Source organism: Lepisma saccharinum, chromosome 25, assembly GCF_977018435.1.
Source record: "Lepisma saccharinum chromosome 25, izLepSacc3.1, whole genome shotgun sequence".
In the NCBI taxonomy this organism is placed as follows: domain Eukaryota; kingdom Metazoa; phylum Arthropoda; class Insecta; order Zygentoma; family Lepismatidae; genus Lepisma; species Lepisma saccharinum.
Window position 1 is genome coordinate 21,584,018 of NC_139253.1, and position 26,159 is coordinate 21,610,176.

The following is a 26,159-nucleotide window of genomic DNA, read 5'->3' on the forward strand; positions in this document are numbered from 1 at the left end:
ATCGAACTGTCTTTTGAACTGTCTATTTCCACTCTCACCTTCCACTGCCTAAATCGAAGGTCTATATCAAACTGTGTCTATCTAACTGTCTATTTCCCTTCTCACTTTTCACTGCTACTGCTAAGTCCTTACTTCGTCTTTTCTTTCCGTTCTCCCAAGAATTGTCCTTCACTCTATTGGTCGTTGAACTTTTTGCTCCGCCCACACGTGGTCACTTCTGGATGTAGGGGTGAGAATCGTAACACACGGGGGTGTTAAGGGCGAGAATTGCTTACTGAGAGGCGATAATCGCATAGCATGAAAACACAATAGCACCTTGTTTGAGAGCTGATCTCGAGGAATGAAAAGCATCTGTTCTAATTAATTTTAATGGCTCTCAGCTCAAATTTTATCGCACACAACTCGGACACTTCGGTAAAGTTATTCCTTCCTTTGCTGTCGAAATCGCATCGAGGCGAAGATATACGAAGAGAAATGTTCTGGCAGGGTTGGAGTTCAAGATTCTCTGCTATTTACTCTTGTCAATTCGACGTCAGTGAGCCAGACGGGCTGGCGGCGATCGTGGAAGTTATGCGTCTCGTGGAGAACACCATGTGTGGAGCAATTGTCTCGATTCCGAGCCTGGCCACCTGCAAAATCTCACGAGGACAGAGGATCTTTGTTCAAAACAAGGGAGAAAGTCTTCTTGGGGTTTTAAATTTTAAATGCCTGAAGTTCCAGGTGATTAGCTCCTTCTCTGCCGAAATTATCTCGATAGGCTCCATCTGGGCTGAAATTATCTTGACGTGAGCCAGAGTTTAGATGAATTTGTACGGAACAGATATGGGAGTTTATGGGAGTTTATTGCCGGACACACTGTTTCCTTCACCTTGAAGTAGGGGCGGTGATATATGGGAGGCTTCATGGGAACGAACGCTCGGCGAGGCAGCTGGGTTTCTTCTCAGAGAGCAGAAAATAAGATCTTGGGGGAAAGCGTAGAAAGACCGATGGAGATTTGTAATTGGCACATGGAAATGGTAATTGGCACATCGGTTATAAAAGGTGCTTCTAGGTAGAAACACAAATATTTCCATTAGTATTATTTTTTTTTGTAAATAACGCATAGCAGTAATAATGTACTGCACATTTTAGGAAAAAGTCACAAAATTTCAAGGCACGAAGAAAAAAGTTTCTGTACAAAGCAGAAACTGCAATTTGAGGAACGGTGAAAATGGCCGGCTTGGCACTTCTAGTGTTAATCAGAGTTGGCATGTTTAAAACAAAAGTATTTAAACCAACCTGTTTAAAATGTTTAAAACACTTGCCATTGTTTTTTACATAAGGTACCTGAACCCAATATGGCCTACCTAAGGTTTGCAATTCTTTCTAGTGGTGTACAAAGTCAGGAAGGTAAAACTAGTGGCAAGATTCAAAAGAGGGAACATTTCTGGATGTTTACTGAAAATTGGAGCGAATTCCAAATAATAACATGAAAAGTTATCTTCACATCAAACTCTCTGCTTGCCGGAGGATAATTGCTTTGCATTGTTGACATGGAATTGTGTTATTATTGCATAACATGAAGTAAAAATGCACCCTTAGTTTTCTATATCCATTACTTTTGCATGTGGCTACTTGGAATTTATTGAATGCAAACTAACATGTTACATAATAATAATAATAGTATTGAAATATTTCTTCTATGTTTTTATAGATGCCAGTTGTGACACCCTGCCAACATGTTGGGGGGAATGCTGATAGGGCTTTTTTACTCACAAATGGGTATGAGTTACAGGAACAAAGAGGACGTGGAAATTATGGCACGGTATATCGTGCAACTTCCAATGATGAAGAAGATGGTGTGACAGACTGGGCCATCAAGATAATATGTCTGAGAAAAGTGACCTGGAAGACAGTGAACTTGGTAAACAACGAGGCAGCAGCTTTATCTAGCCTTAACCACGACAACATCATAAAGCTCGAGGAACATTTATCAAGAGGAGAAAGGCATCATTACTTAGTATTACCATACGCACCACAGTCTGTAGAAGAATATGTGCAGAGTAGTCCGAATAACAGACTAAGTTTTCTATATCCATTACTTTTGCATGTGGCTACTTGGAATTTATTGAATGCAAACTAACATGTTACATAATAATAATAATAGTATTGAAATATTTCTTCTATGTTTTTATAGATGCCAGTTGTGACACCCTGCCAACATGTTGGGGGGAATGCTGATAGGGCTTTTTTACTCACAAATGGGTATGAGTTACAGGAACAAAGAGGACGTGGAAATTATGGCACGGTATATCGTGCAACTTCCAATGATGAAGAAGATGGTGTGACAGACTGGGCCATCAAGATAATATGTCTGAGAAAAGTGACCTGGAAGACAGTGAACTTGGTAAACAACGAGGCAGCAGCTTTATCTAGCCTTAACCACGACAACATCATAAAGCTCGAGGAACATTTATCAAGAGGAGAAAGGCATCATTACTTAGTATTACCATACGCACCACAGTCTGTAGAAGAATATGTGCAGAGTAGTCCGAATAACAGACTAAGTGAAAATCAAGCCCAGACTCTGCTAAAGTAAGTTGATTTATTCATCTAACTTTTTCAAAGTTATTAGCCTTGTTTACTACAGAAAATGTGGTAAAATTATCTTTGGTCCTTGATGCACATCAGAGATTGGTACACTTGCACTGCCGATAGATAGAGAACTTTTTCAGCAGAGCCAGAGAACAGCACTGACATATTGGATTTCTGTCCAAGGCTAGTGTGTTCAAACACTAAATGGTTAGCTGAAAAGTACTGTGTGTGTGTTCATTGCAGTTTATAGTACTTTTGTGTGTGCACTAAATTGATAATGGAGAGGAGGCTCTTGCCCTTTTAATCAAGGGGTTACTAACATGTCTTGTTTGTTACTTTGTAAGTACATGAAAGAGATTATTTTCAGAAAAAGTCCTTTTGCCAACATATTGAGGTATGTGTTAGGTTTTTATATTAGATTAGATTTATTTCCATCCACTTGATCATATGAGTAAAAATAGCACTATGATATGGTATAGGTCAATTACATGTATTCAGGATTCTCAGCATGTAGCAGAACCTGCTTAACTTTTGAGTTAAAATAGTAATTTGCATGTCCCAAGACAGATTTGTGTCTATCCATACTCCTAAGAATTTTATTGCTGCTTTCTTTGATGACTTCATTGTTAATAATTACATTTAAGTTTTTTGTTTGTTTTACTGGATTAAAATTTATTAGAACTGTTTTATTAAAATTCAGGGAAAGCTTCTTGTTGTTTAGCCTGGTGTTTAGTTCCGCCGTTGTCAAAATGGAATTCTTTTGAAGTTGCTCATGTTCCAGGCTTTTAACTATGATGTTTGTATCATCCACAAAAAGTATTGTTTGAGAATCTGATAAAGTTTCTGGAAGATCATTCACGTATCGTAAAAATACAATTGGTCCTAGAATTGAACCTTGTGGTACATCTGTTTTGAGGAACAATTTTTCTGATTTGATTTTGTTAATATCTACATACTGCATCTGTCTTTTAAATAAGAAGTGAACCATTTTTTTGCTAATCCCCTGATTCCATAATGTTCCATTTTTCTAGTAAAATGTAATGCTGTACCAAATCAAATGCTTTGGTAAAATCTAAAAATAATCCATACAGATGCATTTTTTGTCTGTCGATTGTAGTATGTTATTTCTAATTCGAAAATAGCTTCTGATATTGATTTGCTTTTATTGTATCCAAATTGATGTTTGGATAGAATTTTATATTTTTCTAAGAAAGTTACTAATCTGTTTAGCATAATTTTCTCTATTACTTTAGAGAAAACCGATAAAAGAGAGATTGGCCTATAGTTTAAGCATTCCTCTTTGTTGCCCTTCTTGAATAAAGGTCTCACTCTTGCTATTTTGTACTCACTAGGGAAAATACCTGTTTCTAAAAATGTGTTGCAAATACTTACTAGTGGTTGCTACTATTTGCACATTTTTTGAGTAGAGAACTTGAAAATTCATCTGGCCCTGATGAATACTTATTTTTTAGATTTATAATTACTTTCTCGACTTCTTCCTCAGTTACTGGTGTGCGAAACATAGTGTTTATGTTTCGGGGACTGCTAAAGTATGCTCTTAATGTAGATGTAGATATTACTGCATTTTTATTTACTGTATTGGGAATGTTCACAAAATATGTATTAAAAATTTGTGCTACATCAAGTGGATTGCTTATTTTTTCTCCAGATATGATTTCTATTTTTTCATTTACGTTCACTTTCTTCCTGCCAGTTTCATCATTAACAATTTCCCATAGTTTCTTTGATTTATTTGCAGATTGCTTATTTTATCTGCAATGGCTAATTTCATTGCATTGTTTATTACCTTCCTGAGGATATTTACATATTTTTTGTAGTGGTCTTTAAGTATGGGATTCTTGTTATCTGGATTTCTTTATATAATTTTCTTTTCGTTTCACAGGATTTTTTTATCCCTTTGGTTATCCAGTGAGTTGAATTGGTTTGATTAAGGTGTTGTTTGTATGTTTTGTATGATAATGCTACTTCAAAATGATATTTTACTGTCTGTGAATAGGCTTACTTTTGTATTTAAATTTTCCTCAGTGAGCACATCAGTCCAGTTTTCTTTCTTTAAGGAAATTACAAAGTTTCCTATATTTTCCTTGGTGAATTTTCTTTCTATATAGTAGTGGTATGTTTTGCATATTTTTGTTTTATATTCTCTGGTATATAGAAACTTATGGAAACTGCTTCATGATTGGACAAGGCTAAAGGTAAAATATTTGTGGAGTGTTCAAAAAAAAAATCTTGATTAATTATTACTTGGTCAATACATGATTTACTTGTTGGCGTTATCAAAATCAAATCACACAAATTGTTCCTCAAAACAGGTATACTGCAAGGTTCAATTCTAGGACCAATTTTATTTTTACTATACGTAAATGATCTTCCAGAAACTTTATCAGATTCTCAAACAATACTTTTTGTGGATGATACAAACATCATAGTAAAAAGCCTGGAACATGAACAACTTCAAAAGAATTCCGTTTTGATAACGACAGAACTACACCTGGCTAAAAAACAAGAAGCTTTCCCTGAATTTTAATAAAACAGTTCTAATAAATTTTAATCCAGTAAAACAAACAAAAAACTTAAATGTAATTATTAACAATGAAGTCGTCAAAGAAAGCAATGCAATAAAATTCTTAGGAGTATGGATAGACACAAACCTGTCATGGGACATGCAAATTACTATCTTAACTCAAAAGTTAAGCAGGTTCTGCTACATGATGAGAATCCTGAGAAATGTTTTATCTTTAAATGTTTTAAGGACACTATATTTTGGACAAATTCAACCTGTACTTACATATGGTATCTCTTTCTGGGGCAGTTCACCCAAAATGCAGAAAATTTTTATTTGGCAAAAACGGATATTAAAAATTACAGAAAAATGTATCCCTCTCAAGCCCAACAAACTTTCAATGAATTTCAACTATACCTCTTCCATGTTTGTACATATAAGCAAACTACTGTTACTTCATTGTGTTGTAATTTTAAATTCACTACTGTGTGTTCAAAATTGAATTCTTCATTTAAATAAATAATCAGTTTTCATTAGGTTTTCGAATGGTATATTGCTTCTAACTAGTATGGCAGCACCACCTCGTTTGTGGTGTTTACAGCAATATGCACTGGCTAAATTAAAATTTGGAATTTGTGTGGAAGAATCCTCTTCTTTTCGCAACCTATAACAGAAATGTTGGTGTCCTATTTAGTAGAAAATACATGATACAAATTCATGACTTGTGTACAATATCAAATACGTGGAGAGTGGGTTTTGTTAGCGGTCCAGGGTTCGAGTCCCTGTTCGGGAAACAACATATTTATAGCGGAATGGGAAGTTCGAATCTTAGTTTGACATGGATATTTGTTAATTTATAGTACTGCAAGAAAATACACAATACAAATTCATGACCTGTGTACAATATCAAATATGTGGAGCGTATGTTTTGTTAACGGGCCAGGGATTGGCCAGTGCTTAAAGAATATTATGCTCCTTGAACATCGGTCTTCGATCACAAGTCAAGTTCAGTAATCACTATTATTATTGACAAGAAATCAGAACACTCAGACATATTAAAAGAAAATGTTTAATAGATTACGTAGAATACTTACTACATCTCACCACACAACATACATTACCAAGACAGCTGAATGTCGCAGTGTGAGTCGACAGGCCCATCATGCACTGGGTGAGGACAAGACTATTCCTTGAGGACAAGAGACTATCGCGTAACTCCGGGCGATGTACGTCAACTGCCTTTTCTATGCTGTGTTTTCTCCTGAGCTTTCTCCATCTCGTCGCACTCGAAGAAAAAATGGCTTTCTGTCAGTGCGATTAAGCCCCGCTCACTTGTTTGCACTGGAGAGGGATGAAAGAAGGGATGATAGCCTAGCACGGATACACAACGGAGCCCTGTTCGAGGGCTGATCTGGAGAATGGAGAAGAATCTGGCTCTAATTAAAGTAAGTCACACACAACTTCACTGCGAGCACTTCACTTTGATACTTGATTAACTTATGTGTCTTGTGGCTGTCTTAACTCCAGTGGCGGAAAGAAATGTTCTCGAGCGAGGTCGGGGTTCATCATCCAGCACTTTTTTCTGTTGTCACCTTACTGTTGAGGGGCCAGACTGGCTGGCGGGCTTGTGCAAATTATGTCTTCTGCTCAGCTCATGATACATGCTGAGATGCTAGTCTGTTTAGGTCTGCTTGCTCTGGAACAGTCGGTTCTTATCACTGGAACAGAGGTCGTCATTGTCTTTACGAGTCGGTAAGTAGGACTCTCAACGCCTGGGAGACGTTCGGCTTTAAGGAAACAGAGCACTCCTTGTCCTCAAAGTTTACAATAAAGTTGAGAGTCATGTTCCAGCAGGATTTGGTTGGATATATATATAAATTACGCTTCTGGAGCTTGGTGGTTTAATGGTCCTCCTCTAAATTCTTAACCTTGCACCCTCTGCAGAGCATGAAATTTTATAGTAATGGGTCCAAATGAATATGAAGGGCGATCGCAGTCTGTTGCGGGACCATACTGTTCCCCATGTCAGAGAGTAGGTTCGTTGATTAATCGTAAGCCTGGTTTCGTGGGAAAGTTGTTTGCCGGATAGAGACAGTTGTGTTGTTTTCAGAGAGCAAGAAAAAATCTCTGGGAAGACCGAGCTGGTAATGTAAGTCGGTCATAAACCAATGTTCAGTGGCACAGTTTATATATATGGGACTTTTTTGAGGGATCCAAGTATCACATCCAGCATGGACCTTGTTCCTTAATGACTGGAAATTTTGACTCATTAACCTAAAAATATTTTTTGGTTTTCCAAGCTAGGAAGTAGTTCATTTTTGTTTATATTGACTGTGTGTACATCTACACTGGCATTCAGATTTTGTAAACTGATTACTTTGTCTGCAGAAGCTATTTGGGGACTGTTTGATTTTACTGTAAAAAATCAGTGCTTCCATTGCACGAGATGATTTTTTTTCTGTCAGAGCATCTAACCCTGTCAGTACACAAATCATTATCATCATGTGTTATATTGGTGGAATCCTTATCATGAACAGTTGCTTTGCCTGAAATTAAACCTGAAATTTTAATAAAAATTGGCTTCTCTGAGAAGTATCAGTTAAAAAATGATTACAAGTTTGCAAATTTTGCATTTAAGAATTCATTAAGAAATCTTTTTTTTTAAAAATCTGAAAACTGTAATATTTAAATTACTTTTTAACATGTTCTGGAAATGTGTACTATTCATTGTGAAAGTTGTGTGTCCTACATTTTGACATAGAGTCCTACATTTCCCTTATATCGATCTGGTAACCCTAGACAGGATTAACTAGTACAGTCACAGACACTTCTGTGTTGTAACAATTTCCTTGGGAGTGAATGAGATTGTTACAACCCAGATGTGTCCGTGACTGCACAAAACATTTCTTAGTAAACCATAATTTTGTTAATTTCTGCTGAGCTAAGAAACTGTGACATGTCCAGAATGACTATTAGAAATTGTATATTCTTATGTTCTGGATGTTGAAATAATAAATATATATTTGGGACATATGCAGTGACCACTGTGGCAATTAAAATATAACATTTTCTCACAATTATAATAATCAATTCCCTAATCTATTAGGCAGTTATAGTTACTCAGAACTGACAAACGAACGTCCTAATTAGAATATGTTTTATTACATAGAAATTTTGTAGCTTTAAATTATTTTCCTTCTTGATTGTGTTCAGTACAAATGTAAATTTTGTTTTTCAGATCGCTTCTCCAAGCAGTGCACCACTGTCACGGTGTAGGTTGGGCTCACAGGGATGTAAAGCCTGACAATTTACTGTTACAAGCCAATGGGAATTTGCTGCTTGCTGATTTTGGACACTCCAAATATGTGTTTGGTAAAAATAACTAAGAAATAACAAGTAAATTTCAAGGTGGAACTTACGACTACAGTTCTCCACTACAGATAGACGTAAGTATTACAATTTATAACACCTCCCCCTTTTTTTTGCCTTACAAATGAGAGAGAAACCATGATCCCTATCTTCTCCCAAAATTGATTAAAGGAGTGTTATTTCAGGCTTTATAACAAAGAAGCCCTTTGAAATTTATTATTTTTTAACCCCATGCAAAAAATCATAGTAGCTAACTTTATGCTTTATGCATTTATTTCCAAAAAAAACAGTCCTAAAATTCAGAATATTGTTATGGCTTACCCAGTCACGGTGGTCTAGTCTTCTGATTTTGCAATTATAAAAATATATCAATTTTGTTTTGAAGCAAAAAGATTGGTGTGTTAAAAAGTAGATAGATAGCCAGTGGTGTATTCTGAAATTTAGCATGGTTTACTGCAACTATTCTTATTTATTGCATATATTTAATATACACTCATGTCCATAAATTAAGGATCATGGCATATCAGGTACACACAGCTATCTACCATGCACCAATTTGGTTTACATATGTGAAATACAACTGAAGAAATAAGAAAACACAAGAAACCAACATCGTGACAGAAAGCAGAAAAAAGAAAAACAAGTAAAGTGTGTATTCGCACAAAAGCAAAATTGAATGCTCCATAGAAATGTTAATAGCAAATATGGTGTCTCCCCTGACAGCAATGCATGTCATACAACAATGTGACATACTGTAGGTGAGAGTATTGGGCTGTTCCTGAGGAGTAGCATGCCTCTTGCAACAATACTGTACGAAGCTCTTGGAGGAGAGAAAGTAGGGGAGGTCCTGCAATGCGTCACCTGAGCATATCCCATACATGTTTTATTAGGTTCAGATTGGGGGAACTTGTTGGCCAGTCTATGTCCCGAATATCTTCTGATTTCAGGGACTCATTGACACAGTCCACTCTATGGGTACTTGCATTATTGTCCATAAACAGGAAAGCAAGTCCCATTGCACCCCTGAATAGGCAGACATGCTGCAGCTTCAAACACATTTTTTGTCTCATTTATTTAATTTCCTTACAAGCCACCATAGATCATTAGACAACACAAAAATACTATACAATACAACAGAGGCGTGGCGTGCATGTAGCCAGTGTTATCGCAGGTAACAGTAAAATGTAAAGAATTAAAAAGTTGTTTCAATAAAATGACAACATTGTTAAATACGTTAATGAACACCGTTGCCGTTGAGTAGATATTGCCTAGGACAATTTTTCTGCAGCCGACAGAAGCGAAGAGGGAGGCCGTTCCACTACTCTGAAGAGGCAACAAGGGAGAAGGAAAAGGCAGGGAAGGACTTTGGGGCATAGTGTGCAATGGGGTTATTCATATGCCTGTTAAGGGGCCCTGTTGCAGTTGTGACTTACCGGATCAGCCAGTGTTGTCACATCGGATTGGCAGAAAAGAGCTAAATCCTCCCTAAAATAGGAATACCATTTCTGTGAAGCAACTAGAGGTAGGCTGCAGAGCCAAGGCTGGATTGAACTACAACTGAGACCAGTTAGGTAATAGACGAAAATATAGTTCCTTGGTGTGATTCGTGATTTGGATTAAACCTTGCTCCAAAATACTAAGTTGGCAACAGTAGTACGTACAGCTGGGCTTCCCTTCCACAATGGAGCAGAATTCTGTCTTCTGCTCAGTGCTCACCACACAAACGTAAAACTGACCCGAGAAAAGTGTGGTTCTTCTTCTTCCCCTTACACAAGTCACAGGTATGCTGGTTTAATCAGTACATCGAAGAAAGGTGATTTCGGAAAATAATTCCTCGGAACGTCAAAAATTTTCTAAAAAATTAGCTGGCAACACTGATTTTCACTAACTTTAAATGGTAGTTGGTTGCAAAACATCTATAACACTTATATTAAATAATTAAACAAGTTTTAAGTAAATATCCTGAAATAAAAGTAAAATTTTTACATAAATTTGAAGTTTCTCGGTTTACGAGCCTCCGATACGACACCTTCGTATAAAAACTGGATAATTAAAAATAAAATTATTCAAGTCCTGGTTGATATTTTGTAATTTCCTTCAAGGGTAGTCTATTTATGACTCCAGTAATTAGTTTTCATAAAGATCCAACTGTAATTAAGCATTTTATGGTTGATTTAAAATTAAAGTTCTCCGCGAAAGTACTAGTTCAGACAAAATGTGGATTTTTATGTCATAGTAGTTCAATTTTATGAAGCAATACAAGCTTAACTCTTTATATTTAAGTAATTTATAGTTTAATTGTTATTATTAAGTTCTAAGTGTAAAAATTTGTTACAAAAATCGTAGCTTTTATGCTGAAAATTCATTTTAAGTGCCTTATTTAACAGCGTAATGCTTTTAGTTTGGAAAATGAAAGATAAGCCAAATATTGTTTTTAAGAACCAATTTTTAGGTTGAAGGAGAAATAAAGAACAAGATTCTATTTACGCCATCCTGAGAATCAAGTGTAAAAGAGTCTCCCAGCCTCCAGTCCTTGAAGAGGACTTCCCTTTCGGCATGGGATTACGTAATGCTATTCGCAACATATGATATGCCATCTATCTATAGATTTCTCCAAAATACAGTTTTAAAAAATGTTTCTCTTCCTTTTTTCTACTCTATAAATGTATTAAAATATCATGGTAGTCTAAAAACACTACTGGTACCAATAAATCAGGTATACAAAGTTTCTATTCATTCAAAAAATGATAATCATAGTGGCTGCTATGCCATCTTGCAGAAATTTTGTAAAATACAGCTAATTTCTGATCTAATTTAGCTTTCATTTTTGTATACAACTCAAAAACTATATGTTGGTAAGAAGTATGAGGTGTTTCTGCTGTTCCGCAGCTACGAAGTTACTGAAAAAATTAATTCTGGAAGAAATTGCTCATTATTTACACTCATATTGGTGTAATAAGTGTGTACATTGCACAGTCATCATAAAAATCTGGCTTCTTACCTTCTGGTACATTTGTGTACTTTACCTCTCTTCTTTTTTCTGTTACCCTTCCATACTTGAAATATTTTGTGCATGTTGGGTGTTGTCTGGCCTACATGGTTACGGAACGAGGCGGAAACGTCGTGCCGTCCTTTACCTTTGACATTACGCAGAGCCGTACGGGTGTTGCTCAATGCTACGTTAACTTCGTCTACTAGAATGCTAAAAAGATATGCTTTAGTGTCTTGGCTACATTTAAGATTCATGAATGGCTCCATACTTTCATTGCTGGTTAGGTTAATGCTAGCTTCGGACCATTTACTGCCCTTGACCAGTTCCTTGCTGGCAGGCAAATTAAAGAGGGGTTTCATTAATTCATTCATGTACTTGCTACCTTGAGCTATCATTAATGTAGATGCATTATTCTTGCCATTATTCTCTACTTTCCCTCTTATTCCCCTTCTCTCATTAATCCTCAAACTTTCAAAGCTACGCAGCCTACTCCTAACCTTCCCATTACGGTACATCCATCCTATTTCACCATACTCAATTAGCCTTAATTCATCAGCAATAATCTTCTTAAAGTGGGTCATATCCCCTTTTACTCCTAGCTCAAAAGTTACTTTACTACTAATAGCAAACTTATGCTTCCTAGCTCTATCAAAATCCTTAACACTAGCATTATCATCATTAGGCCTAACTTCTGCCTGCTGTACCTCACTAACAATTAATTCATCATCATTCACTTTGTCTACAACTAGCACTTCATCATAACAATCTGGGGATGCATCTAATTTAGAACTATTTTCATCCCTACACTCATCTACTTGGTTTATCAATTCTTCATTTCCCCTTATTAATGAGTCTATTCTTTGGCTCAAACTTGCTTCTAACTTCCCAAATGTAACTTTCAATGCTTCTTTTAAGGTAGCTCTAAATGCTTCTATTGTCACTGCCATAATTGCAGTTACAATTTCACTTTATTTAGTTATGTAACAAATCTATCTCTGCCCCCTGGCATTTAAAACAAACACTAGAAATTCGTAAAGCATGGTCGTCTATTTATTTATCATTCTTCATTTTCATGGTAGCGATTAAGTTATCTCGCCCTCAAAATTAGCTTTTAGCTCCATAGTTCCCCTTTACTTGTACTTTCACTTTTTACGTATGTGCTTTTCAATAATATTGTCAACTCGTTGTTTCCACTTTGTTAACTTATGCTACTCGGAAGTTAGTTCACTCGCGAGGCATGCAACTACTATTGTAGTGTCCTGATTTCTTTTAAAATTTAGGGCAATTTTAGAATTTTAGCAGTACATAACAAATGACAACTTGGCTTTGTAAACAAGTCCCTGTTCGGGAAAAGCCATTTATAACAATAATTAAAAATTAACAAGAGAATGGGTGGCGTTTTGAGTTCGAACCAAGGTTACGGCTAATTTTTTATAAAGGCATGGATGTTCTTTCATGCTAGGAGAAATCAAAATGTACCATTAAAGTTAGTCACGGTCCAAGATACGGCCGATGGAAAAAGACGATGAAGTTCCCTTTTCATCGGACTTCGTTTACAAGTCAAATGTTGTTTTACAGGTAGGAATCAAAAATTGAAAAAATCAGAAATCAGAACACTGGACACTGAAATATGTTACAAAATAATGTTTAATACATTTCTGTTGATATACTTACAATCTCTGGTCGCTCACCGACACAAGAGAAAACACTCGCGGACCCATGATGCACCGCTCTAAAGAAGTGAGCAACGCAGACCGCTGATGGTCGGTTTTATATGTAAACACTACATTCGAGCACCATGGCCTAACCAGTTACGTTAAAGAAGTTTGAAATCACAAAGCTTAGATTTTAAACATGGTCCAGAGAAGAGAAAACAATTTCTCTCTGACCTATAAAGGTGCTGAAAGTTTTAACTGCGAATGTTCTAAAACTGTCTCTCTAAAATGTGAATGTCGAACTGCCAAATCGAACTGTCTTTTGAACTGTCTATTTCCACTCTCACCTTCCACTGCCTAAATCGAAGGTCTATATCAAACTGTGTCTATCTAACTGTCTATTTCCCTTCTCACTTTTCACTGCTACTGCTAAGTCCTTACTTCGTCTTTTCTTTCCGTTCTCCCAAGAATTGTCCTTCACTCTATTGGTCGTTGAACTTTTTGCTCCGCCCACACGTGGTCACTTCTGGATGTAGGGGTGAGAATCGTAACACACGGGGGTGTTAAGGGCGAGAATTGCTTACTGAGAGGCGATAATCGCATAGCATGAAAACACAATAGCACCTTGTTTGAGAGCTGATCTCGAGGAATGAAAAGCATCTGTTCTAATTAATTTTAATGGCTCTCAGCTCAAATTTTATCGCACACAACTCGGACACTTCGGTAAAGTTATTCCTTCCTTTGCTGTCGAAATCGCATCGAGGCGAAGATATACGAAGAGAAATGTTCTGGCAGGGTTGGAGTTCAAGATTCTCTGCTATTTACTCTTGTCAATTCGACGTCAGTGAGCCAGACGGGCTGGCGGCGATCGTGGAAGTTATGCGTCTCGTGGAGAACACCATGTGTGGAGCAATTGTCTCGATTCCGAGCCTGGCCACCTGCAAAATCTCACGAGGACAGAGGATCTTTGTTCAAAACAAGGGAGAAAGTCTTCTTGGGGTTTTAAATTTTAAATGCCTGAAGTTCCAGGTGATTAGCTCCTTCTCTGCCGAAATTATCTCGATAGGCTCCATCTGGGCTGAAATTATCTTGACGTGAGCCAGAGTTTAGATGAATTTGTACGGAACAGATATGGGAGTTTATGGGAGTTTATTGCCGGACACACTGTTTCCTTCACCTTGAAGTAGGGGCGGTGATATATGGGAGGCTTCATGGGAACGAACGCTCGGCGAGGCAGCTGGGTTTCTTCTCAGAGAGCAGAAAATAAGATCTTGGGGGAAAGCGTAGAAAGACCGATGGAGATTTGTAATTGGCACATGGAAATGGTAATTGGCACATCGGTTATAAAAGGTGCTTCTAGGTAGAAACACAAATATTTCCATTAGTATTATTTTTTTTTGTAAATAACGCATAGCAGTAATAATGTACTGCACATTTTAGGAAAAAGTCACAAAATTTCAAGGCACGAAGAAAAAAGTTTCTGTACAAAGCAGAAACTGCAATTTGAGGAACGGTGAAAATGGCCGGCTTGGCACTTCTAGTGTTAATCAGAGTTGGCATGTTTAAAACAAAAGTATTTAAACCAACCTGTTTAAAATGTTTAAAACACTTGCCATTGTTTTTTACATAAGGTACCTGAACCCAATATGGCCTACCTAAGGTTTGCAATTCTTTCTAGTGGTGTACAAAGTCAGGAAGGTAAAACTAGTGGCAAGATTCAAAAGAGGGAACATTTCTGGATGTTTACTGAAAATTGGAGCGAATTCCAAATAATAACATGAAAAGTTATCTTCACATCAAACTCTCTGCTTGCCGGAGGATAATTGCTTTGCATTGTTGACATGGAATTGTGTTATTATTGCATAACATGAAGTAAAAATGCACCCTTAGTTTTCTATATCCATTACTTTTGCATGTGGCTACTTGGAATTTATTGAATGCAAACTAACATGTTACATAATAATAATAATAGTATTGAAATATTTCTTCTATGTTTTTATAGATGCCAGTTGTGACACCCTGCCAACATGTTGGGGGGAATGCTGATAGGGCTTTTTTACTCACAAATGGGTATGAGTTACAGGAACAAAGAGGACGTGGAAATTATGGCACGGTATATCGTGCAACTTCCAATGATGAAGAAGATGGTGTGACAGACTGGGCCATCAAGATAATATGTCTGAGAAAAGTGACCTGGAAGACAGTGAACTTGGTAAACAACGAGGCAGCAGCTTTATCTAGCCTTAACCACGACAACATCATAAAGCTCGAGGAACATTTATCAAGAGGAGAAAGGCATCATTACTTAGTATTACCATACGCACCACAGTCTGTAGAAGAATATGTGCAGAGTAGTCCGAATAACAGACTAAGTTTTCTATATCCATTACTTTTGCATGTGGCTACTTGGAATTTATTGAATGCAAACTAACATGTTACATAATAATAATAATAGTATTGAAATATTTCTTCTATGTTTTTATAGATGCCAGTTGTGACACCCTGCCAACATGTTGGGGGGAATGCTGATAGGGCTTTTTTACTCACAAATGGGTATGAGTTACAGGAACAAAGAGGACGTGGAAATTATGGCACGGTATATCGTGCAACTTCCAATGATGAAGAAGATGGTGTGACAGACTGGGCCATCAAGATAATATGTCTGAGAAAAGTGACCTGGAAGACAGTGAACTTGGTAAACAACGAGGCAGCAGCTTTATCTAGCCTTAACCACGACAACATCATAAAGCTCGAGGAACATTTATCAAGAGGAGAAAGGCATCATTACTTAGTATTACCATACGCACCACAGTCTGTAGAAGAATATGTGCAGAGTAGTCCGAATAACAGACTAAGTGAAAATCAAGCCCAGACTCTGCTAAAGTAAGTTGATTTATTCATCTAACTTTTTCAAAGTTATTAGCCTTGTTTACTACAGAAAATGTGGTAAAATTATCTTTGGTCCTTGATGCACATCAGAGATTGGTACACTTGCACTGCCGATAGATAGAGAACTTTTTCAGCAGAGCCAGAGAACAGCACTGACATATTGGATTTCTGTCCAAGGCTAGTGTGTTCAAACACTAAATGGTTAGCTGAAAAGTACTGTGTGTGTGTTCATTGCAGTTTATAGTACTTTTGTGTGTGCACTAAATTGATAATGGAGAGGAGGCTCTTGCCCTTTTAATCAAGGGGTTACTAACATGTCTTGTTTGTTACTTTGTAAGTACATGAAAGAGATTATTTTCAGAAAAAGTCCTTTTGCCAACATATTGAGGTATGTGTTAGGTTTTTATATTAGATTAGATTTATTTCCATCCACTTGATCATATGAGTAAAAATAGCACTATGATATGGTATAGGTCAATTGCATGTATTCAGGATTCTCAGCATGTAGCAGAACCTGCTTAACTTTTGAGTTAAAATAGTAATTTGCATGTCCCAAGACAGATTTGTGTCTATCCATACTCCTAAGAATTTTATTGCTGCTTTCTTTGATGACTTCATTGTTAATAATTACATTTAAGTTTTTTGTTTGTTTTACTGGATTAAAATTTATTAGAACTGTTTTATTAAAATTCAGGGAAAGCTTCTTGTTGTTTAGCCTGGTGTTTAGTTCCGCCGTTGTCAAAATGGAATTCTTTTGAAGTTGCTCATGTTCCAGGCTTTTAACTATGATGTTTGTATCATCCACAAAAAGTATTGTTTGAGAATCTGATAAAGTTTCTGGAAGATCATTCACGTATCGTAAAAATACAATTGGTCCTAGAATTGAACCTTGTGGTACATCTGTTTTGAGGAACAATTTTTCTGATTTGATTTTGTTAATATCTACATACTGCATCTGTCTTTTAAATAAGAAGTGAACCATTTTTTTGCTAATCCCCTGATTCCATAATGTTCCATTTTTCTAGTAAAATGTAATGCTGTACCAAATCAAATGCTTTGGTAAAATCTAAAAATAATCCATACAGATGCATTTTTTGTCTGTCGATTGTAGTATGTTATTTCTAATTCGAAAATAGCTTCTGATATTGATTTGCTTTTATTGTATCCAAATTGATGTTTGGATAGAATTTTATATTTTTCTAAGAAAGTTACTAATCTGTTTAGCATAATTTTCTCTATTACTTTAGAGAAAACCGATAAAAGAGAGATTGGCCTATAGTTTAAGCATTCCTCTTTGTTGCCCTTCTTGAATAAAGGTCTCACTCTTGCTATTTTGTACTCACTAGGGAAAATACCTGTTTCTAAAAATGTGTTGCAAATACTTACTAGTGGTTGCTACTATTTGCACATTTTTTGAGTAGAGAACTTGAAAATTCATCTGGCCCTGATGAATACTTATTTTTTAGATTTATAATTACTTTCTCGACTTCTTCCTCAGTTACTGGTGTGCGAAACATAGTGTTTATGTTTCGGGGACTGCTAAAGTATGCTCTTAATGTAGATGTAGATATTACTGCATTTTTATTTACTGTATTGGGAATGTTCACAAAATATGTATTAAAAATTTGTGCTACATCAAGTGGATTGCTTATTTTTTCTCCAGATATGATTTCTATTTTTTCATTTACGTTCACTTTCTTCCTGCCAGTTTCATCATTAACAATTTCCCATAGTTTCTTTGATTTATTTGCAGATTGCTTATTTTATCTGCAATGGCTAATTTCATTGCATTGTTTATTACCTTCCTGAGGATATTTACATATTTTTTGTAGTGGTCTTTAAGTATGGGATTCTTGTTATCTGGATTTCTTTATATAATTTTCTTTTCGTTTCACAGGATTTTTTTATCCCTTTGGTTATCCAGTGAGTTGAATTGGTTTGATTAAGGTGTTGTTTGTATGTTTTGTATGATAATGCTACTTCAAAATGATATTTTACTGTCTGTGAATAGGCTTACTTTTGTATTTAAATTTTCCTCAGTGAGCACATCAGTCCAGTTTTCTTTCTTTAAGGAAATTACAAAGTTTCCTATATTTTCCTTGGTGAATTTTCTTTCTATATAGTAGTGGTATGTTTTGCATATTTTTGTTTTATATTCTCTGGTATATAGAAACTTATGGAAACTGCTTCATGATTGGACAAGGCTAAAGGTAAAATATTTGTGGAGTGTTCAAAAAAAAAATCTTGATTAATTATTACTTGGTCAATACATGATTTACTTGTTGGCGTTATCAAAATCAAATCACACAAATTGTTCCTCAAAACAGGTATACTGCAAGGTTCAATTCTAGGACCAATTTTATTTTTACTATACGTAAATGATCTTCCAGAAACTTTATCAGATTCTCAAACAATACTTTTTGTGGATGATACAAACATCATAGTAAAAAGCCTGGAACATGAACAACTTCAAAAGAATTCCGTTTTGATAACGACAGAACTACACCTGGCTAAAAAACAAGAAGCTTTCCCTGAATTTTAATAAAACAGTTCTAATAAATTTTAATCCAGTAAAACAAACAAAAAACTTAAATGTAATTATTAACAATGAAGTCGTCAAAGAAAGCAATGCAATAAAATTCTTAGGAGTATGGATAGACACAAACCTGTCATGGGACATGCAAATTACTATCTTAACTCAAAAGTTAAGCAGGTTCTGCTACATGATGAGAATCCTGAGAAATGTTTTATCTTTAAATGTTTTAAGGACACTATATTTTGGACAAATTCAACCTGTACTTACATATGGTATCTCTTTCTGGGGCAGTTCACCCAAAATGCAGAAAATTTTTATTTGGCAAAAACGGATATTAAAAATTACAGAAAAATGTATCCCTCTCAAGCCCAACAAACTTTCAATGAATTTCAACTATACCTCTTCCATGTTTGTACATATAAGCAAACTACTGTTACTTCATTGTGTTGTAATTTTAAATTCACTACTGTGTGTTCAAAATTGAATTCTTCATTTAAATAAATAATCAGTTTTCATTAGGTTTTCGAATGGTATATTGCTTCTAACTAGTATGGCAGCACCACCTCGTTTGTGGTGTTTACAGCAATATGCACTGGCTAAATTAAAATTTGGAATTTGTGTGGAAGAATCCTCTTCTTTTCGCAACCTATAACAGAAATGTTGGTGTCCTATTTAGTAGAAAATACATGATACAAATTCATGACTTGTGTACAATATCAAATACGTGGAGAGTGGGTTTTGTTAGCGGTCCAGGGTTCGAGTCCCTGTTCGGGAAACAACATATTTATAGCGGAATGGGAAGTTCGAATCTTAGTTTGACATGGATATTTGTTAATTTATAGTACTGCAAGAAAATACACAATACAAATTCATGACCTGTGTACAATATCAAATATGTGGAGCGTATGTTTTGTTAACGGGCCAGGGATTGGCCAGTGCTTAAAGAATATTATGCTCCTTGAACATCGGTCTTCGATCACAAGTCAAGTTCAGTAATCACTATTATTATTGACAAGAAATCAGAACACTCAGACATATTAAAAGAAAATGTTTAATAGATTACGTAGAATACTTACTACATCTCACCACACAACATACATTACCAAGACAGCTGAATGTCGCAGTGTGAGTCGACAGGCCCATCATGCACTGGGTGAGGACAAGACTATTCCTTGAGGACAAGAGACTATCGCGTAACTCCGGGCGATGTACGTCAACTGCCTTTTCTATGCTGTGTTTTCTCCTGAGCTTTCTCCATCTCGTCGCACTCGAAGAAAAAATGGCTTTCTGTCAGTGCGATTAAGCCCCGCTCACTTGTTTGCACTGGAGAGGGATGAAAGAAGGGATGATAGCCTAGCACGGATACACAACGGAGCCCTGTTCGAGGGCTGATCTGGAGAATGGAGAAGAATCTGGCTCTAATTAAAGTAAGTCACACACAACTTCACTGCGAGCACTTCACTTTGATACTTGATTAACTTATGTGTCTTGTGGCTGTCTTAACTCCAGTGGCGGAAAGAAATGTTCTCGAGCGAGGTCGGGGTTCATCATCCAGCACTTTTTTCTGTTGTCACCTTACTGTTGAGGGGCCAGACTGGCTGGCGGGCTTGTGCAAATTATGTCTTCTGCTCAGCTCATGATACATGCTGAGATGCTAGTCTGTTTAGGTCTGCTTGCTCTGGAACAGTCGGTTCTTATCACTGGAACAGAGGTCGTCATTGTCTTTACGAGTCGGTAAGTAGGACTCTCAACGCCTGGGAGACGTTCGGCTTTAAGGAAACAGAGCACTCCTTGTCCTCAAAGTTTACAATAAAGTTGAGAGTCATGTTCCAGCAGGATTTGGTTGGATATATATATAAATTACGCTTCTGGAGCTTGGTGGTTTAATGGTCCTCCTCTAAATTCTTAACCTTGCACCCTCTGCAGAGCATGAAATTTTATAGTAATGGGTCCAAATGAATATGAAGGGCGATCGCAGTCTGTTGCGGGACCATACTGTTCCCCATGTCAGAGAGTAGGTTCGTTGATTAATCGTAAGCCTGGTTTCGTGGGAAAGTTGTTTGCCGGATAGAGACAGTTGTGTTGTTTTCAGAGAGCAAGAAAAAATCTCTGGGAAGACCGAGCTGGTAATGTAAGTCGGTCATAAACCAATGTTCAGTGGCACAGTTTATATATATGGGACTTTTTTGAGGGATCCAAGTATCACATCCAGCATGGACCTTGTTCCTTAATGACTGGAAATTTTGACTCATTAACCTAAAAATATTTTTTGGTTTTCCAAGCTAGGAAGTAGTTCATTTTTGTTTATATTGACTGTGTGTACATCTACACTGGCATTCAGATTTTGTAAACTGATTACTTTGTCTGCAGAAGCTATTTGGGGACTGTTTGATTTTACTGTAAAAAATCAGTGCTTCCATTGCACGAGATGATTTTTTTTCTGTCAGAGCATCTAACCCTGTCAGTACACAAATCATTATCATCATGTGTTATATTGGTGGAATCCTTATCATGAACAGTTGCTTTGCCTGAAATTAAACCTGAAATTTTAATAAAAATTGGCTTCTCTGAGAAGTATCAGTTAAAAAATGATTACAAGTTTGCAAATTTTGCATTTAAGAATTCATTAAGAAATCTTTTTTTTTAAAAATCTGAAAACTGTAATATTTAAATTACTTTTTAACATGTTCTGGAAATGTGTACTATTCATTGTGAAAGTTGTGTGTCCTACATTTTGACATAGAGTCCTACATTTCCCTTATATCGATCTGGTAACCCTAGACAGGATTAACTAGTACAGTCACAGACACTTCTGTGTTGTAACAATTTCCTTGGGAGTGAATGAGATTGTTACAACCCAGATGTGTCCGTGACTGCACAAAACATTTCTTAGTAAACCATAATTTTGTTAATTTCTGCTGAGCTAAGAAACTGTGACATGTCCAGAATGACTATTAGAAATTGTATATTCTTATGTTCTGGATGTTGAAATAATAAATATATATTTGGGACATATGCAGTGACCACTGTGGCAATTAAAATATAACATTTTCTCACAATTATAATAATCAATTCCCTAATCTATTAGGCAGTTATAGTTACTCAGAACTGACAAACGAACGTCCTAATTAGAATATGTTTTATTACATAGAAATTTTGTAGCTTTAAATTATTTTCCTTCTTGATTGTGTTCAGTACAAATGTAAATTTTGTTTTTCAGATCGCTTCTCCAAGCAGTGCACCACTGTCACGGTGTAGGTTGGGCTCACAGGGATGTAAAGCCTGACAATTTACTGTTACAAGCCAATGGGAATTTGCTGCTTGCTGATTTTGGACACTCCAAATATGTGTTTGGTAAAAATAACTAAGAAATAACAAGTAAATTTCAAGGTGGAACTTACGACTACAGTTCTCCACTACAGATAGACGTAAGTATTACAATTTATAACACCTCCCCCTTTTTTTTGCCTTACAAATGAGAGAGAAACCATGATCCCTATCTTCTCCCAAAATTGATTAAAGGAGTGTTATTTCAGGCTTTATAACAAAGAAGCCCTTTGAAATTTATTATTTTTTAACCCCATGCAAAAAATCATAGTAGCTAACTTTATGCTTTATGCATTTATTTCCAAAAAAAACAGTCCTAAAATTCAGAATATTGTTATGGCTTACCCAGTCACGGTGGTCTAGTCTTCTGATTTTGCAATTATAAAAATATATCAATTTTGTTTTGAAGCAAAAAGATTGGTGTGTTAAAAAGTAGATAGATAGCCAGTGGTGTATTCTGAAATTTAGCATGGTTTACTGCAACTATTCTTATTTATTGCATATATTTAATATACACTCATGTCCATAAATTAAGGATCATGGCATATCAGGTACACACAGCTATCTACCATGCACCAATTTGGTTTACATATGTGAAATACAACTGAAGAAATAAGAAAACACAAGAAACCAACATCGTGACAGAAAGCAGAAAAAAGAAAAACAAGTAAAGTGTGTATTCGCACAAAAGCAAAATTGAATGCTCCATAGAAATGTTAATAGCAAATATGGTGTCTCCCCTGACAGCAATGCATGTCATACAACAATGTGACATACTGTAGGTGAGAGTATTGGGCTGTTCCTGAGGAGTAGCATGCCTCTTGCAACAATACTGTACGAAGCTCTTGGAGGAGAGAAAGTAGGGGAGGTCCTGCAATGCGTCACCTGAGCATATCCCATACATGTTTTATTAGGTTCAGATTGGGGGAACTTGTTGGCCAGTCTATGTCCCGAATATCTTCTGATTTCAGGGACTCATTGACACAGTCCACTCTATGGGTACTTGCATTATTGTCCATAAACAGGAAAGCAAGTCCCATTGCACCCCTGAATAGGCAGACATGCTGCAGCTTCAAACACATTTTTTGTCTCATTTATTTAATTTCCTTACAAGCCACCATAGATCATTAGACAACACAAAAATACTATACAATACAACAGAGGCGTGGCGTGCATGTAGCCAGTGTTATCGCAGGTAACAGTAAAATGTAAAGAATTAAAAAGTTGTTTCAATAAAATGACAACATTGTTAAATACGTTAATGAACACCGTTGCCGTTGAGTAGATATTGCCTAGGACAATTTTTCTGCAGCCGACAGAAGCGAAGAGGGAGGCCGTTCCACTACTCTGAAGAGGCAACAAGGGAGAAGGAAAAGGCAGGGAAGGACTTTGGGGCATAGTGTGCAATGGGGTTATTCATATGCCTGTTAAGGGGCCCTGTTGCAGTTGTGACTTACCGGATCAGCCAGTGTTGTCACATCGGATTGGCAGAAAAGAGCTAAATCCTCCCTAAAATAGGAATACCATTTCTGTGAAGCAACTAGAGGTAGGCTGCAGAGCCAAGGCTGGATTGAACTACAACTGAGACCAGTTAGGTAATAGACGAAAATATAGTTCCTTGGTGTGATTCGTGATTTGGATTAAACCTTGCTCCAAAATACTAAGTTGGCAACAGTAGTACGTACAGCTGGGCTTCCCTTCCACAATGGAGCAGAATTCTGTCTTCTGCTCAGTGCTCACCACACAAACGTAAAACTGACCCGAGAAAAGTGTGGTTCTTCTTCTTCCCCTTCGCACCTCATTGCAGAGAAGCAGAGACAGGTAAAGAATTGACAAGGGTCTACCACTATTCATTGGATTTTCATGGCAACTGTCTCATGAGTGGTAGTTTTTCTAGGAGTGTTTGTGGCTAAATCACTGTGCTGATTGTAAAACAAGAATGAAATGAACAAATATCTAGCTCGAAGACATGATTTCTTTACTGGAAGGGGGAGGGGGTGATAATTTCTAGCAGGCATAATTGTCGTACTGATAGCCAGTAACACTTTTGAAAAAGTCATGCCACGACACTACAATACAAGGTAGATTACTTTTAAATCTGTTTCAATACAGTTTTTTCACAGTATATCACAGTTGTGCTTTCACATCCCGGTATATCTGGCCAGTCATGAAACCCCTAGCAAAGATGTGGAGTGGTGTAGAAGAGCCCATCATAACATGGTTGGCATTTTGTGCATGGCTTTTTCGTTTCTTTTTATTTCAGATAAAACCAGGGTGGCACGGGTAGGCCCAGCCCACTTTTCCTCAGGTTTTTTTATTCTTCAGAAAACCCACCTCGAAAAATTTGCCAAAAAACCCAGTCAAAGAGCTATTTTTTTCAGAAAATGTAAATTATTGCCTCAAATGCTTGTGAGGTTCTATGACTGTCAAAATATTTTTGGAAAACTTAAAAAAAAAAAAAAAAAAAAAAGGCTTAGTAGTACAAGTCATAGTGTTTTTTTTTTTCAGGCTATTTTCCTCAAAAATTTTCCCTAGAAATTGAATTCTAAAGAAATAAAAAGAATATGTATCCAAGAAACAAAAAAGAAAAAGTATCAGAGATTTTTAGATGAAACGTTTGCATTGGTTGATGCAGCATAGTTGTACAGACCTTATAATTTTGAAATGTGGTAGCACCTTGGTTATCAGGCACTTCCTTATGTGGGGGAAACCATAGTGGCACATCATAGTTTCAACTGTGGTGGTTAATTGAGACAATAAATATTTGCGATTAAGCATTACAAGGGAGAATCGAGTACATATTATTGAAATGTTGTTAGTTGTGGCATAATTAAATGGGAACACTCTTTAAATATTTTTTTTCATTTCTCATGATAATGGGTTGCTTGCCTATGCAAGATAAATGTTATTTATGTCTGGTTAGGAGCTCTATACCCATGTAAGTCATGCACCTTCATGATCTACCAGAATTTCAATTTTTTTTTCCTTACTTCTTTTTTTTTACAGTGTAGGGCACTCAAGTAAATACAGTGCAAATGTATACTTTTGTATTTTGATCAGGTTTGACATTTTTAAACCTTTCAATAGGCTATAGTTTTGAGCTTTGTGCATGAAACTTATAGGAGCATTATGTACTTGCACTATAATTTGACAATAATATTATCAAAATATGATACATTATTTAGGAGAAGCATGAGCTAGTGTGGATGGGCAGATAACGATAAGTCGAGTTAGGGTGGATGGGCAGAGAGCGATAAGTAATCTATTTAGTGGCTATGATAACTGTTGTAAATTTAGAATCATTTAAGTAAAATTATTTCTGCAGCTAGAAAACCTGTGAACAAAATAGGACAATGTGTTTCAAGATGGTGGGTGAAAAACTTATTTTCCCCATGTTGCTAGCTCTATGTTATGCCCTACATTTTCGGAAGAAAATGAATTAAACTGAGCCATTTTAGAGATTTTATTGGTCCACAAGTTGGGGACAACTGCCCCATGCCCCACCCTGATTGCTGCTAAAGGTCCTCGCAGTACTTGATGTTGGCAATGATGTCACAGATTGAAATGTAGAGAATCCCAGTCACAGAATATATACCGTCAGTGTTTCAAATTTATTCCAGACAAGAAGAAATATGACTGGGGTCAGAATGACATGTAAATGTGCGGTAAGACTAAAATATGTTGTTTTTTATCATGATGAAAACATTTTCAAACAATAAATATTTTGGGTGGAAGCGAAAAGACCAATAGAAGATTACAATAAGTATGGACAAATATTAAAATAACACAGAAAAGAAATTATCCAAAATTGCACGTTTGGGGGTCAAATTGACCCCACATACGAATCAGAGTTAATGTGTCTTTAGTATGTAGTATGTATTAATTGGGTTTGGTGCAGAACATCTGGAGGGTGAACCTTGTCCTTCAATAAAGAATAATTGAATTGAATCTACCCAGGATTGAAACCAAGCTTAACATTCATAGCAGAGACTGCTGAGGGTGCACATGAGAATAAAAGGTAATGGTAAAGGTAAAGTGTTCCCCTGTGCTTAGCACCGTGCCATGAAGGCATATAGGAGGTGTGGGGTTAACACCCCACACTTTCTTGATCCGGTCGTGAGTGGGGGTGATGTGATCAGCACCATGCCCCTGACTGCCTTTACTCCCCAGGGTTACCCCCTCTCCACACCCATGTTCTGTAGTGATCAGTTGATTCTTCACCTCGCAAATAAAATAAAGTTTATTTTTATCAAGATGCGGCACATTTTTAGTGATTATTTCATACTTTAATTT

The 26,159-nt window shown here is 36.4% G+C and overlaps 1 protein-coding gene across 11 annotated transcripts in view; it reads left to right on the forward strand.

Moving 5' to 3' along the window:
* Positions 1-1,710: 1,710 nt before the first annotated feature.
* The window catches only part of LOC145978520 (uncharacterized), a 41,483-nt gene continuing 17,034 nt past the window's right edge, over positions 1,711-26,159 (forward strand). For 4 of the 11 annotated variants that reach the window (XR_014440715.1, XR_014440719.1, XR_014440716.1 and 1 more), the window contains exons 1-4: positions 6,266-6,543; positions 8,337-8,544; positions 15,117-15,997; positions 21,760-21,967. The gene's annotated coding sequence lies outside the window, so the exon portion shown is untranslated. Of the gene's footprint in view, positions 2,575-6,265; positions 6,544-6,643; positions 6,851-8,336; positions 8,545-15,116; positions 15,998-19,699; positions 19,967-20,066; positions 20,274-21,759; positions 21,968-26,159 lie in introns of those variants that run through there. The other 7 variants (XM_083111161.1, XM_083111162.1, XM_083111163.1 and 4 more) reach the window with 4 other exon arrangements.